This window comes from Eleutherodactylus coqui, chromosome 5 (genome assembly GCF_035609145.1).
Source record: "Eleutherodactylus coqui strain aEleCoq1 chromosome 5, aEleCoq1.hap1, whole genome shotgun sequence".
NCBI lineage: Eukaryota > Metazoa > Chordata > Amphibia > Anura > Eleutherodactylidae > Eleutherodactylus > Eleutherodactylus coqui.
Genome location: NC_089841.1, coordinates 67,833,287 through 67,849,567, shown reverse-complemented (window position 1 = coordinate 67,849,567; position 16,281 = coordinate 67,833,287). Strand labels below are relative to the sequence as shown.

Below are 16,281 nucleotides of genomic sequence, written 5' to 3'. Positions count from 1 at the left end.
TGTGCAAATTATGTCGTTGTCAGCCAAGCATAAGCTGACAGTGAGTGTTGGGGACACTCCCAGCTGTGTGTAATATTCCAGAGGCTGCACTCTGAGTGGGCAGGAGTACTGCATAATGTGGTAGGGCAGCCAGTGATGCAATAGGTGTGGGGTGTATTCTTGGGGGTGAGTGAAGCATGTCAGTATTGCAGGGGGGGGGATGTACTTTGGGGTCAGGCAACCTCACAGAGTGACTTTACTTGCTGGGTGCAGTATTTCTGTGTTGACAGAACTGTAGACAGAGATGGTGCCGTGTGTATCCTTGGCTGTCAGTATTGCAGGGTGTCTGTGGGTGAGGTGCAGGGGGTTACATTTTGGCAGGAGGTTTGTGCATATTTCAGGGTTGTCAGAATAAGTCATCCAGGGATACTCCTTGCTGTGTGGAGTTTTCCTGGGGCTGCACCCTCAGTGGGAAGGACTGTGAGTGGAGTGTTGTAACTTCCTCAGCCTGTTTACTGAGAGTGCAGCACAGCCATTCACACATCAGCCTGTATCTGCAGGAAGCAGCCTCAGCCTGGACTCTCTCCAGCACTCATTGCCTCTCAGCCAGGAAAATGGGGCACCAAGGGACAGCCTGAAGCTCCCACACTGGGTAAGGTGTCCCTTTCTCTGTATCTGGGGGGAGCTCTGAATTTCAGGGGTGTCTTTCAGTGAGCATGTCCCTTGGGGGCTCAGAATGTCATTCACATTCCAGGAGGAGGGGGCACAGATATGGCACTGGTGAAGGGGTGTAATACTACACGTGCTCCTGTGTACGTCCCAGTGCTACTATGGAAGCACACAGCATGCAACAATCCTGATACAATGTAGCAGCAGCGTCCTCTGCTCTGGGCGTGCTGTTTATAAATACAGTATACTTGTATGATGTAGACAAGTTACTACAAAGAATGACACAAATGTAGCAAAGCTCAGTCTGTCATTTAACCCCTTGGACATCTGTATTCTTTGAGACCAGATTCATACAAGCATATGTGTAAAGACAGAGCACATTTGCGGCATGAACAACGCGCTTTTGCACCCATTTTTGCACATATTACTGTACTTTTTGCGCTTGCAGGGTCATTTCACATGGGCGCGGGACACACTTGCGCTGTGATTTTAAAGGCTATTTAGATCAATAGGTCCAGATGTGATGTTTTTCCCATGGAATTGCGCAGCGTATTGTACAATTGTGTAGTTATTGTGGTGTTTTCCGCACGCGCATAACAACAGGCAATGAGAATGGGATCTATTCTCGGTATATTGCGTACACAAAATGTGCGCAGGAAAATACACTAGTGTAAATCCACCCTGAATTAAAATATGTAATTGTAGTTACAAACTTGCAGAATGCCATAGTTTGGGAAGAGGGCATTGTTGGGTTAAATATAATGTGTCCCCATATATACCTTACACACCTATATAAATGTGTCCCTGAGATGAGTTGGTGCAGTAAACTGAACGACTGAACAATCCTAGAAAAAAATAAATGATTTATCTTTGTACGTAAATTAAATGCCCGAGCGAACGAGCAAACTGTGTTATTATTTGCTTTCTCACTCAGGGAGAACGGTTTCTTGCTGTTTGTAAAAGTGCCCTAAAGTATGATACGTCCATAGGGATCGAAATCTCTGTGGATGACAGTAATCGGTTTTTGATTTACCAGAGTGCATTGCATATGAGGTGTGTGTATGTCTGAGCCAGGGAACTTTCACAGAGACAGAGCTTTTCCAATTCTGCAGCTCCATATTATCATATGGGGTTTGAAATCTGCATCATTTCAAATCTGCATGTCTTTTTTCACAGCAGAAAAAAAAGTACCACTGCTGCATTAACAACGCATTGAGGAATTGTTTATGATTTTTACCATAAAGGAGATGTAATTTCGCAAATAAAATTAATGCAAAAAAATGCTAGAAATTCTGCAAAAGCGTCACACAGAACACATTCTGCAGGAAAAAAACACTATAAAATCTGCATTATTTGAAGAAATCTTTTACTGAGCTGTATCCTGGGGAACAATTCCAAGCATGTGAAAGATCCCTAAGAGACGGAGAAGTCGCTGACGCACAGCCAGCCGTGGTAAATTCTGCACAAAATCCGGAGGCTACCTCCAGATTTTGATGTGGAATTGAAAATGGCTTAAAACTTGCCTGCAATTCTGTATCAAATTCTGAAATTAGACCTGGGGATTTTGGCATGGAATTCTGCAGCTGCTGATTTTGCTGCGTACTCCAACGTAATTCCGTCCTGTGTGAAAGGTCTTTTAAGCAGCTTACTTACCACAGTAGTACTGATAGAAAATCTCCGCCGTTTTGTATGTACAGTTATGCATCCAAATGTATCTTAAGGGCTCGTTCACATGAGCTTAGCGATTTTCGGTTGGCTGTATTGCGGCCATAGCGCAACCGAAAATCACATGAACGGGCAAACAAATCGGCCGTTTGTGCGCCCGCTCAGATGGCCCGGGTCTGGAGCATATATGCTGAGCCCGGATTGCTGATGGGCAATGGAAGACAGTTTAGCTCAGCTAAACTGCCTCCCCCTTTCTGCCCACTCGCCGGCTTTCGGTAAGCCAAGGGGGTAGGATGGGGTAGAAGCTAGTGTGCTAAACTCCTGGCCCCTCTCCGCCCCCTGCCGGCTGCCAGCAATAGGAGGAGGCGCAATGGGTCAGGAGCCCAGCGAATAGTTACCGCCCTGCTCTGCCCCATCCCATTGCAAACAGCCAGCAAGGGGCAGAGAGAAGGAGGAAAGGGGGGTGGAGTTTAGCAGACACAATGCTAAACTCCCTCCCATCTCCTTTCTCCAGCCGCTGCCATAGGCTCCCATAGGAGCAACAGCTCCCGGCCGAATTATGCTCGTATGCGCTATCTTGGCCAGCCGGACTCTTTTATGCTGCAGGAATACGCCCATCTGAACTGATGCATTGTAAATCAATGTATCAGATGCGCAGCGTATATCGGCCGGGTGTGAAAGTGCGGCCAATGTATGATGGTGTGAATAAAGCCTAATAGTGTGTAGTCTGATAATGTACTCAGGTCAGATGGAAGAGATAAACAGTTCAGAAACTGTAATTAACCCCTTATCAGGTGTCTGTGTAAGGGGTGGGCTCAGGAGCCGAGCCCGCTCCATACAAGGTGGGTACCAGCAGACGGCTGCCCGCGACAGAAATAACAATTCTGACAGCCACATTTAAATGCCCCAATCGGTGTTTTGGGTTCCTCAATTCCACCCATGACCACATGAGGAGATTGTGGGGAGCCATCCGGGTGTCATGGTAAATGTGGCCCACTAAGGGCCACCAGAACTGCCATGAATGATCACCTATCATGACACATCTGTGGCACATCTTGATAGATTGCCAGTCAAAATACAGCATAATACAATACTGTAGTATTGCATTATACTGTATGAGCAATCCAATGATTGCAAGTTCAAGTCCCCTATGCGAACTTAAGGAAGAAGCAAAATTAAGTCTTTCTTTAATTATTATAACAATAAAATGTATTAAAACTTAAACCTTTTCCCAGCTGTTACATTATAAAAAAAAAACATTTTAAAAGTGGTATTGCTGTGTCCATTAAAGTCCAAGTTATTAAAATATTACATTATTAATCCGGCATGGTGAAAGCTGTAAAATAAATATACGCAATGCATGAATTGTGCTTTTTTTCATTACCTAATCTACAATAAAAAAACGGAATAAAAAGTTATCAAAAAGTTGTCTGTACTCCAAAATCATAACAGTAAAAAACATAGGCCGCCCTGCCAAAAAAGCCCTCACACAACCTGATAGAAAAATTAAAAAGTTATGGTGGTTAAAAGATGGCAACAGAAAGTTTTCCAAAACATTATAGGGTACGCTAAGTGTTATAGCTGAAAAATACAAATCATCCTGCAAAAAGTAAGCCATCATGTAGCTATTTCGCCCCCCAAAACTGAAAAAATTAGGATCTTTTGAAAGTGGTGTAGAAAATTTTTTTAAAAATGACCAAAACAAAAAGGCCGTAGTGGGAAGGGGTTAAAAAACACGTACAGTGTAATCAGAGTCCAAATAACTGTGCCAAAAGTAATATAGATGGTTTGCAGCCAGATGTTCCACTGATGTAATTTTATGAATTCCCAGTCACATAATGGTGGAACGGTATTTTTCAGTCATTCTGCATTTTTATTACAATTGCTATTTTTATATCAGGTATCTCATCGCAGACACAGAGGCTTTTATAAAACCACGGCAAAAAAAAGCTACATGTAGTTACTGTTGCTGTTTTTGGGATTTGGTAACTGTATGGTCTTCTGCCAATCTATTACCATTCTGTGTAAATATATCCAGACAGCGCCCAGTGAGGGTGCGTTCACACATCGCAGAATTGCTGTGGAATGTGACCCAAAATTGCTCAACAATGTAAGTGGATGAGATTTTAACAAACCCCATTCACTTACACCGGAAAAAAACTGCAGTGGAATATAGGTATGCTGTGAACCTTTAAATCCGCAGCATGATCTATTTCTTGCAGAAATGGCGTGAATTTTCAACGCAGAATTCATTAATTGCAATGAAAATCCACATCAAAATCTGCACGTGGATTTTGGTGGGAATTTACTGTGTGATGTGAGATCATACCCTAATAATAGTACTATATAAAACTGGTATGTAATACCCATTAGGGGGGTTTCATGCAGTCCTTTTTTGGAAAAATGCCACAGTTTGTGTTTTTTGAGCCAACGCCAGAACCGGATTAAAAAGATATGAGAAATGTAAAGAAAGGAGTTCTACTTCTCCTTACTGCTAGATCCACTTCTGGCTTTGACCCAAAAAAACGTAATCACAAACGACTGTGGTGTTTTTGCACACGCAGTTATGAATGACCTAATAGAAATCAATGAGCTTTTAGAATGGCATGTTATGAGTGTGAAAAATACACGCAGCCCTCATACACCCGTGTGAGAGAACGCTAATGATGCGATGACATGTCGCTGATTTGATGCAGATTTTGGTGCAGATCTGTAGCAGATTTTATACATTAAATTCAAACTAAAGTAGTGAAATCTGCTGCAGATATGCACCGAAATCTGTAGCAAAATGCTGACCGGTGAACACACCCTAAGGGTGCGGGCAGACGAGCGTAGGCGTATTCACGTTTGCACGAGCGCAACGTATAATCGCCCGAGCGATCGTTTTTCACCGATCACGACCAGAGCTAGAAAGCGTATTTTCGTTTGTTCCTACTTTGCAAACGGTCTTTTCGGCGATCGAATATGCGTTGGCGCGTATTTCGGTCGCATATGTTCCGTTTTTTTTCGAATTGCCGTTTTTACGCGCCGTAAAATCGCCCATGTGAACGAATACATTCGAAACCATTGCCTCAGATGGTCACGTATATACGTTTGGTCGCAAAAACGCGCCGTTTATGCGCTCGTCTGCCCGCACCCTAAGGGCTTATTCCCACGAGCGTATATCGGCCGGCCGATATATGCTTTCATCTTAGCAGTCCCCCTTTCCCTTCCACTCACCGGCTCTCTGCCTCTCTCCTCCTGTGTTTGCAATGGGAGAGGGTGGGACGGGGCAAAGCTAAGCTCTGCTCTGTCCCTCCCACTGCCATTGCTGGCTATGGACAAGGGGCGGGAGCTTAGCTCCGCCCCCATCCTGCCCACTCCCATTGCAAACCACTCGGAGGAGAGGAGAGAAGCAGAGAGCCAGTGAGTGGGAGGGACAGCGTATATCGGCCAGGTATGACACCCAGCCAATATACGCACGTCTGAATAAGCCCTAAGGGCGGCTTTAGATGAGCTGTAACTGCAATAGTGTGACTTTTTGTACTGTGAAGGTGACACTATTGCACACATTTTACTGTGCTTTCTGTGCTGCCGGGGACCGTTCACATCGCCGTCATTAAAAAGGCTCTGCAGCCTAATTACTCCCCGGTGTTATCGATTTTCCCCACGAAATTGCACAGGCTCCTATAGTGCTTTTGGTGCGCAAAAAGAGCGTGTCGTGTTTTTTTGCACAAGCGAAATGCATACACAAAAAAGAACAGTGAGAGCGAGCCCATTGAAAGCAATGGGTAATATTCACTATGCAATGCGCTCGCAAAACCGTGTGCAAAGACGGTCGTCTAAAGCTGTCCTATGAGTACCTAGCCAGGAGTGATATAATACTGCCATCCATCTTTTCCCTAATTCATGGTAGCAGAAGTTATGTGCTAAGTTATTTACCTAACTCCCATACACTTCTATGGTAACTACGGAAACCGCATAGCACAGGATCCATAGCTGTTTCCATAAAGGTTGTCCATCTCTTGGAGCCTGGATGCAGTGGTCACCTGCAATAGAGGGGCGGGACTGAGATGGCAATACCCCTTTAAGAAATGGAATAAAATTGGAACTTTGCAATTGCTTTTCGGGATTATTGAGGCCATTACTGTATATAACATATAGAAGACACATAAAGTGTGGTTAAAGGGATAGTCCAGCTTTTACTATTGATGACCTATCCTCGGAATAGGTCATTAATAGTTGTTCGACAGCGCTCAGCCCGCCGATCAACTGATCCTTCAGCTTGCTGTCCAGCACAGCTAGACCGGACATGATCATCTGTGGTCACGGCCGGAAGTGTAATAGAAGGCTTTACTTATACTGAAATCAATGAGAGTAATGCCTACTGCTACAGTTCTGGTCCTGACTGCAATGAGGAGACAGAAATGCAATAGAAGGCTTTAACGGCGCTGACCACTGATGATATCTGGCCCGGCTACAATGACAGTGGGCTGGAGAATCAACTGATCGTTGGGGATCCCTAGTGGTGGATCTCTGCTGATCAACTACTGATGACCTATCCTGTGGATTGGTCGTCAATAGTAAAACTTGGAATACCCCTTTAATTACAATTGACCATATTAAACAGATTCTACTCCACTTACTTACATGTCTGCCCGTTATATTCCTCTGTCCCCAGTGCCGCTGCTAATCTTGAGATACGGGCACTGGATCTTTCAGTACCTGATTTGCAAATAAACGGATGATTTATCTAACATCTATAAGATTCATTTTTCATAAAATCACCATATATTTTCCATACAGTACTAGAAGGTCTGGAGGTTGTATCTTCAGACTGGCACCATCATAGGTGGAAATTATGACTGCTATATCACTGGAAAGGAAACCTCTCTGTGCAGGGAAGTTTGTTAGCTGTGGTTTTTTTCATCTTTAGTAAGGTCAAACTTTGAATGTAAGAAAATTGCATATAAAGCAATTACCTGATAGCCTTGTCTGGTGTTTCATATGCAGGATACAGACTGCTGCAAACTGCAGCTGCGTTCTGTGGCAGACACATAAGGGATCTTTCACACGGGACGGAATTACGCCGCTGGACGCAGCCAAACAGCTGTGGAATTCCACACTATAATCCACAGGTCTAACTACAGATTTTGATGCGGAATTGCAGGCAGCTTGAAGCCATCTTCAATTCTGCATCAAAATCGGCAGGTAGCCTGTGGAATTTACATACCGTGTGAAAGGTCCCTAAGTAGAAGGAGGGAAATCGCCTGCCCTGCTTTGCAATCAGATCACTGCTGCTCATAAATCAGAGCTATCTTGATAACTGAAATATTACTGGGATTATTTTCTATGCGATTCCCATATATGGAGTTTTAGTTTGACCTTTGACTTGGCGTAATTTTGAATTGTGACTTTGTAGCACTCTGTATTATATATACAGTTGTTTTATTCCACTCTGTGCTTTAGTATCAGCACTGCCCAAGTGCTACACGTGTTGCCGTATACTGTAAATGAGTCATTGCACAACATGTCAGGACAGCAGTAGATGCTCTCGCAGATGATGTCACTAATGACATTCACTTTTAGCCTCTGCCTAACGAGTTCTTGACTCACGTCCGCACCCAGCATCTCATGTCACTTTTTCCTGCCTCTTTCTCCAAGATTTGAACAGTTATCAGCGATGACCATCTTACTACTTACTAAATACATTCATTTTAGAAGTCTATGGCAGGTGCGAAAATACGCATGGGGAAGGGTGAAACACTGCACAGAAAGTAGGAAAGGAAGACAGCTGACCCTTAGGCTTTAATAGCCACTCAATTCCATGTAAAGGGTGGAAATAAATGGCTATTAAAGCCTAAGGGCCAGCGCAAAAATTACAGTAATATGTGCAGATACACGAGCAAAACCCTAATTATAGCCCTCTCCGAACCTCATTGATACGCGATCACGCTCTGTATAGGCGAATGTAGTTGCGCATACGGACATCTGAAACCACCCTTAGGGTTTGGATAGATGAACGAATTTGCAGAGGCATTTCCATATGTGAAAATATCGCCCATACAATGTGACAAAGTCAAGCCATTGATTTCAATGGATTCGTTCAGACGAGTGTGTTTTTTGGTGCGCAAAATCTGTGTATGTGAAAAGATAGGACTTGACCTATCTTTGTCCGTGTTAGGCTGCCTGTCTACAGGCGGGTTTGAATTGCGTTCCCTGTGCCGATATTCCGGCCGCGGGAAAGGCAGTGAAAGCTCTCCATAGCCAGCGCTTTTTCCCTGTCCATGAGCAGAGCATGCTGCGAATTTACCGCGATTCTCCGGTAGGCTCACAGCGGAGATCCGTCTGCAGGCCCCTGCTCCTGGGCTTTCCGCTGCGGGATACCGCAATGCCCGTGAACAGGCAGCCTTACGCAGAAAGCTGCAATAGAAGTCTATTGCAGCTTAAAAAAAGGAAGTGGGAGGGAGTGACCCTGTGGACAATGCAGGGAAAAAAAGAAGATGGCCTTAATTTGGCATTTAATTGCCATTCTATTCCATGGGAAGGGTGTAACACCTAGTTCATGCGCAAATACGATCCGTAGTGGTAAACGTATTTGTGCAAGGGCTCATGTGAAGCCACCAGTACACTGAGCAACTATCATTTAGTTAGTTGCTTAGAAAAGTCGTTGGCAGGGGAGTAACTATAGAGGATGCAGGGGATGCAGTTGCACCCGGGCCCAGGAGCCTTAGGGGTACCCATAAGGCCTCTCTTCTCCATATAGAGAGCCCAGTTCTATGAATAAACCATTTTAATTGAGGGCCCTGTTACAGGTTTTGCATTGGGGCCCAGAAGATTCATATTACACCTCTAGTCGTTGGAGTGTACGAATGACAATCATTCATTTACTTTTACACAGAGTGCTAATTGTTCATTAGTTGTTTGTCAGATATCATTCAGAGGAAATCTCCATGCAAATTTGTTCGCAAGTTGTTCAAATAGCAACAACTGTGACTTTACACCAGATGGCTTTTGATCAACCAGCAGCTAGTTTTTGGTAAGCTGAAACGAAATGACTAGTGGCTTATCGCTCAGCATCCCGTTGGTGGCCATGTTTACACTAAACGACTATCGTTTCAATTCGGTCTTTCGAGCGATTACTCTGCCAGTAGTTGTCCCATGTAAAGGAACCATAAAGGGCTCATCTGGGCAAATGCTATTGATGATGTATCCTTAGGATAGGTCATCAATAGCTGACTGCCAGAGACCTGCTTCTCGGGATCCCCAACGATCAGCTGATCACTCAGCCCACTGTTAATGCAGTGGGGCTGGATGTTGTCGTTGGAGTCAGCAGCAGAAGCGTTTTAGAGGGTTTCCTTCCCACTGAAATTAATGGGAGTGTTGCCTCCTATTTTACACTTCCATGTCCAACTCTGGTGTCAGAGATGGAAGAGCCGAAACTGTAATAGGAGTATTCAGCTTCCATTGATTTCAATTGGAGTGACGCTCTCCATGACGCTTCCGCCTCCGACCCCAATGACAGAAGTACTCTATATTGATGGCACTTATAATATCCACTGCAACTCAAAATATGCATTCTCATAACTAGGTGACACCCGCCATCCATACACATCACTGCTTTATCATCTCCTGGCATCAGCAAGGCACATGGCATTCCTCATAGATGTCAGCGTCTTTTGCTGCTTCTCATTACTGCGGCACAACCGCGCCTTCCACACATTGTGGGGAACTTCACTCAAGGCATGCAACCGACCTTTCATCTTCGCCCCTGGGTCTTCAGGGCCACAGTGGTCGCTGTCTCTCTGGTCAGCTCCCTAGCATGAGGAGACTGCCTGCTGCATAAGCTTTCTGCAAAGGCAGCCGCTGCTCTGTCCTCTGAACTGCCTGACGTAGTCTGTGTCTGTGGGGCACTAAACTTTCTCCCGTGCTTTGGAGGTGGACGAGCTCCTCTCATTTCTCTAGCAGTTTTCGTAGCAGTGACATGCTAGCTGTGTCACCGCTCCCTCAGTGCCGGGGAAGAAGCTTCCATGTAAAGCTTCTAAGAGGCTTAGGCGAAATGGCGCCATACAGAGGGCTCCAACATAGCGCCAGAGAGTGCCTCTTCTACTCCCTTCCATGGCCGTGGCTCTTGCCAGCAGTGAAGGAGCTCCCAAAACCGCGCTACAGTGCTGTTGCGATTGGCGCTGGCGAGCCCAGTCTATAGTTTCTACCCACTACCCCCCCTAGCCAGTTACTGGATCGGAGGAGGTGGGGAACAAACCTGTGGCTGGCAGCTGCACAGACACAGCGGATGCATGCCATATCTGTGTTAGGGAGGGTGTGGAGGGTCTTAGGTGTATGGCTTGTGCCCTGTCCAATATGACGCTGGAGAATAATGGCACCAGCCACTGTGATTAGTGGAGAACTTGCCTTGACCAAGAAGGGAAGGCTATGGGTACGCTGTGTGACTCACATGGACCTGTGGCGAAGCGTTATTTAGGAGTAGTTTTCCAAGGGAGACATCAGTGCCATTGTTGGGTGTACACCCTTACTGGGCTAGGTAGAAGACCATTTCTGTTTAGTGAGTCTGCAATGGTTGAGGGACCAAACCTGTTGAGCCTGTGACCAGATATTTGGCAACGTGTCTATGACATTAAGGCTGGGTTCACACGGGGAGGATTTGCCGCAGAAATTCCGTGCGGAATTTCGCCGCGGCAAATCCACATGCGGCCGCTAATCCCGGGATTAGCCAGCCATGTGGACGAGATTTCTCAGAAATCTCGTCCACACGGGACCGCAAATCCGCTGCGGTTAATCCAACAGAAACTGCCGCTGCAGATTTGCTGACCGCAGCATGTTAATTTTTTTTTTCCGCTGCAGCCGCGCTCTGCTCTATGGGAGCGTTGGCCACAGCGGAAGAGCGAGCGGCCGGGCTGCTTCAAAACTGCCGCGGGTTTTAAAGCAGCGGTTCTCTCGGCGGAAATGTCGCGGTTTTTCGCTGTGGCCAAACCGCGACATTTTCATCGGGAATCCGCCCCGTGTGACCGTGGCCTTAGGCTTGAGATATACAACTGTATGAAAACTCATCCATGGTGAATTCGCCAAAAATTATTGTGTTTCATCTGAGTGTAGATCAGTATGCGTTCAAGTGTCCATTTTTTTTCCTTTTGTCAAGCGATTTTCACGTCCCCCCCAAAAAAACTTGAAACTGGGTTAATTCTTTTTTTTTTTCCAATTCTTAGTACATTTGTCTCATCTGGCAGCCCCTCTGTGCACTAGATGGAAACCTGCGCCAACTAGGAGCTGGAGTAGGTCTTTGCTATAATCTATTATATCTCGACAAAGAACAAGATGGCTAGAAACAATCAAGGCACCACGAACATGTAAATCGGGGAATAGAAATAAACCATGAAGGACAGAAATGCATGTAGAGCATTGATCCATGGAGTGACTAAAGGTCGGATGCGACTAAACGATAATCATCATAATCTATGTCAGTTTCTGGTGTGCCTTATAGTAAATGTGACAGGCCACACCGCTAACGCCGTGCCCCACCCAATTTTATTTTTTAAACGTCAGGGCCAGCATACATGCTGGAAAAGTTACTGTTTTGGCATGCGTGCCAAAATAGCAACTTTTGGACGCCAGATCTCTGACGTTCTTGTGCATAATAAATTGGCCCCTATGTGTGATATCACCCAGAAAAACTGAGGTAGAATAAGTGTGATTTTAGTTACAGCTCTGTGGAAAGCAAAGTTCACTTATCCAACCTGTTTCCTTTATGTAAAAGGATTTCTAGACATAGATAACGTTTTTTTGAGATGCCACAGTGCATGCTGGGAAATGGTGCTGATACGGCTGCGGCACAGACATGTCTCTAGATGAGCTGTGGACAGTTGTTATCTGTACAGGAGACAGAGTCAGAGCCTCACGTAATATTTATAGCAAATCTTCCCGGCTTTACAGTACCGTTCTGTCATGCTGAAGTAGGAATTAGTGACACTTCTGCTACTTTACTGAATACATTAGGGCACTGCTTAAATTATAACTCCGTAATACAATGTAATGTAACCAGAACCATGAAATTGGATCGGAGTAGATTCTAAATTCCCCTTTAGCATCCCTGTTACTGATCACTGATTGTCCTTTCCCCCCCCCATTGTTTGTGAAGAGCCAACATATTCCATAGCGCTGTACAGATGTTGTAGTAGAGGACACAGAAATCTAGTACAATGCGGTAACCATGCTTACAAAGATATATATTTTATTCATCTGTAGAACATGTAGTAGCACCACCACGTGTTTCAAGCCAGCAATGGAGGTACCTGCATACAGTGCAAAAGTAATGCAAGTGTTGTCCAATAACTGGTCCGCAACTGGCAGATGAATATGTGTTCCTCCGATGTTGGCTCAAACTTGTGTTTTTTAAGTAGCAGGCCTGCGTTAATATAACTACCCTAGTGCACATGTCCAGCCTTTTCCTGAGGGCCCACTTCAGTTACATATCTCCAGCGTGTTCAATATCATAATGTCTTTGAACGTCTGTTGGGGATATCCCGATTCGCAGAGCTGCAGGACGATGTGAATCCTTTGTAGCAGTCTCTCTAGCTGTAGCCTCTCAGCTTTATTCTCTCAGCGATGTTGGTTCTGTGGCGTTATGGAGCTGGGCTTCTCAAACACTGGCTGCCTCTTCTTTTGTGTAAATGTTCCTCTAACAGGCACAGATTTTCCAGGACACGTCTCACATGTCCCCAAGCCAACTCCTCACTCCCCTGGTAGCTCTCTCTGCTGGCAATGCAGTCTCTCTTAAGGTTCAGTAGCACTGGAATTGCTCCTCAGCTTGCAGCTCTCTATGATCTCAAGCCCTCCAAATCTGCCACCTGACTTCTACACTCCATAGGAAATACACAAACTGCAGATCACCCCTAAGGTCGCCTGCAGATGAGCGGGTCGGATCCGGCGGTGAGGATTCTCGCCGCGGGATCCGACCCGAGCGCCTGCAGGGACGAGCGCGTACTCACCCGCGCCCGGCGGCCCCGGCTCTTTCATGTGCCGGCTGCCGGGCAGCCAGCGCATGCGCAGACCGGAGCCGGCGGCCGGGTGAGTGACGTTTCTGTGCGGGGCTCGTAGAGCCCCGCACAGAAATAGGACATGCCGTGGTTTGTTTGCCGCGCGAGATTTCAAATAGTGGCAAGGGGCGGAGAGGGGGCAGGAGCTCAGTTCCTGCTCCTGGCTCTTCCATCCTCCCCGCCTGCAGACAAGGACACCGTATATTGGCTCGGCGTGAAAACCGAGCCGATATACAGTCGTCTAAATAAGCCCTTATACTGTATTATTGATCAAATGATCGATGATCGTAAGTTCATGTTCCCTTAGAGGGAATTTAAAAAATGTAAATATTAAATAAATAAGTGAATACATTTTAAAAGTAAAAAAAAAAACATTTCCCAGTCAACACAACACAACAAAAGATAAGAATAAAAAAAAAAAATTTAAAAATTGGTATCAATGTGTCCATAAAAGTCTAATTTATTAAAATATCACAGTATTTTTCCTGCAAGATAAACACTGTCAGAAAAAATATGCAGTGCATCTTACATTATATTATATAGTGTGATAAATGGTATATTTGAGAAATACAACTCGCCCTGCTAAAAACAAGCCCTCGTGTAGCTCTGTCACTGGAATGATAAAAATGTTATGATTTTTTGAAAGTGGCGAGGAAAAAGGAAAATAAAAAAGCAAAAAGGGCTGTGGTGGGAAGGGGTTAACATTGATGCAGATGCGCAGCGCTTTTCCCTTTTAAAAACAGAAATAAAACAGAACGGAAGCAAACGGAAATATTTCCATTTTTTTGAGAAACCATTGAAATGAATGGTGGAAAAACTGAAACGTTTAATTCCATTTTAATTGCATTTCTTTGTTACAAAAAGCGTAATGCAGGAACAGACGTCACTGATGCTGGTGTGAACGAGCCTCATATGAGCCCTCCTGTACGCGGCGTCCTTGTGCTGCTGCACATATGCTAAGCCCACCCCAAGGGAATGACTACTTAAGCTATTTCCCAGTCTGCTTTCTTGTGCTGTGACTTTCAGCAACTTGTATTGTGTACCAGACTGAATCTGCCAACTCCCCACAGATGTGCCAGCGTGCTCCGCGCGGCAACGTGTCATCATTCCTGGGTGTACAGTAACGCTGCTGAATGGTGGGCGTAGGTCTGATATTGTCCCAGCACGGAGATGAAACATGCCAAGATTTTAGTGAAACCAGACAGATGTTTTCCAGTAAAAACCAGGGAAGGAAACATAAACACAAGAAGAGATGAAGTAAAAATAGCAGGAGAATCAGAGAGCGCGCGTGCGGCTCCGTGGGGCGGCGGCGCTGCAGGGAAAGTAAAGAATCACATGGTGGTCAGTGATAACAGTAGGCGTCCTTATAATGTACGGATGCCTGGGCCTCCCAGGACAAGAGCTGCCCTGTGTATTGTGTAGTAGAAGATAGGGTGGCTCTAAAGAGTGAAATGGCGCACACTGGCTATGTAAGATGCGGCATCGACGATCATCGAGTGCTGTCTGCTCTGTTTTGCTGCATTTTTCAACTTTTTAATGCAGCTCATTACTCATCACAATGATGGGGTGCGTTAAAAACTGCTGTCGGATGCAGTGATCTGCGTCCGAAAAAAACCGTAAAAGTGCAGCGTTTTGCGGACGCTGTGTGTGAGAGTGGCTTAAGGGTTAAAACTCTACTAGCAACACGTTCTTTCGGAAACTCTGCATACAGAACCACTCAAAGTATCTCTATTACCGACAGCTCACGCACTGCCCCCCTGTAACAATATAGTTTTGGTACAACGTGTGTCTTCTGCAGCAGGCCTGATGACTAACTAATTGTATCCCCATCAGTGTGCAAACCTAGTGTCCATTTGAGACCGGTCTCTAGGTTTTCTCAAGCTGGGGCCACAGCTTCTACCGAACCCAATGACCCACAGTGATGCCTAGGAGTTCAGAAAGGTCCTCTCAGCTTCCGCGCTGAATCCTTGGGTCAGTTCCGATCCGCTTGCGGCCGCTAATCCCGGGATTAGCCAGCCAAGTGGACGAGATTTCTCAGAAATCTCGTCCACACGGGACGGCAAATCAACTGCGGCTAGGCCGGCAGAAGCCACTGCTGCGGCGCAGATTTGCCGACCGCAGCATGTCCATTTTTCTTTCCTCCGCGGCCGCGCTTTCCTCTATGGGAGCGCCAGCCGGGCCGCTTCAAAGCCGCCGCGGGTTTTGCTGCGGCGGTTCTCCCGGCGGAAATGTTGCGGTTTTTCGCTGTGGCCAAACCGCGACATTTCCGTCTGGAATCCACCCTGTGTGACCGTGGCCTTAGGGTGAGTCCCTTACAGACATTCATAAACAAAGACTGGGAGGACGGCGAGAGCTGCAGTGCTGGATCACCGGGATACAAACTGATGAGCACAGGCTCACACGACCAGGTCGGATTCCGCATACGAGATGCACGCAGTGTAATCCAGCCGTGTGCCCAGCTGGTGACCGCGCGTACCGCACTTACGTGTATTGCAGATGACCACGGAGGTTTGCAGGCGGTCATGCACAGTTTTTTTTGTTAGTGCCTAGCGATTTTTGTGCAATGTGTTTTTAACATTAGAAAGCGCTATTGACATTCATGTCAAAAAAACGCAGCGATATCACGGTTCGCAAGTGTGAAGGCCCCCTAAAACTCGCACATAGACCGCGACCATGCAAAGAATTGTATTTCAATGGTTTCATTCAAATGAATGTTTTTTTCCGCGCAAGAAAAATAAGACCTACTCAATCTTTTTCGGAAGTCATTTTTTATAAGGCATGTAAAAAGATAGGTCTTACCCTATCTTTCGCCGTGTTACGCAGAAAGTTCCCATAGACTTCTATGGCAGCTGGAAAAAAAGGGAGGTGGATGGAGTTACCCTGCGTACAACGCTGGGAAAACAATACAGCTCGCCCTAATTTGGCATTTTGTCCCAAT

The 16,281-nt window shown here is 45.8% G+C and overlaps 1 protein-coding gene across 1 annotated transcript in view; it reads left to right on the top strand.

Annotated features, from left to right (window-relative positions):
* Nucleotides 1-494: 494 nt before the first annotated feature.
* Nucleotides 495-16,281, top strand: part of LOC136627512 (phospholipid-transporting ATPase ID-like) — a 124,190-nt gene continuing 108,403 nt past the window's right edge. The window contains exon 1 of the mRNA XM_066602682.1: nt 495-631. The gene's annotated coding sequence lies outside the window, so the exon portion shown is untranslated. The remainder of the gene's footprint in view (nt 632-16,281) is intronic.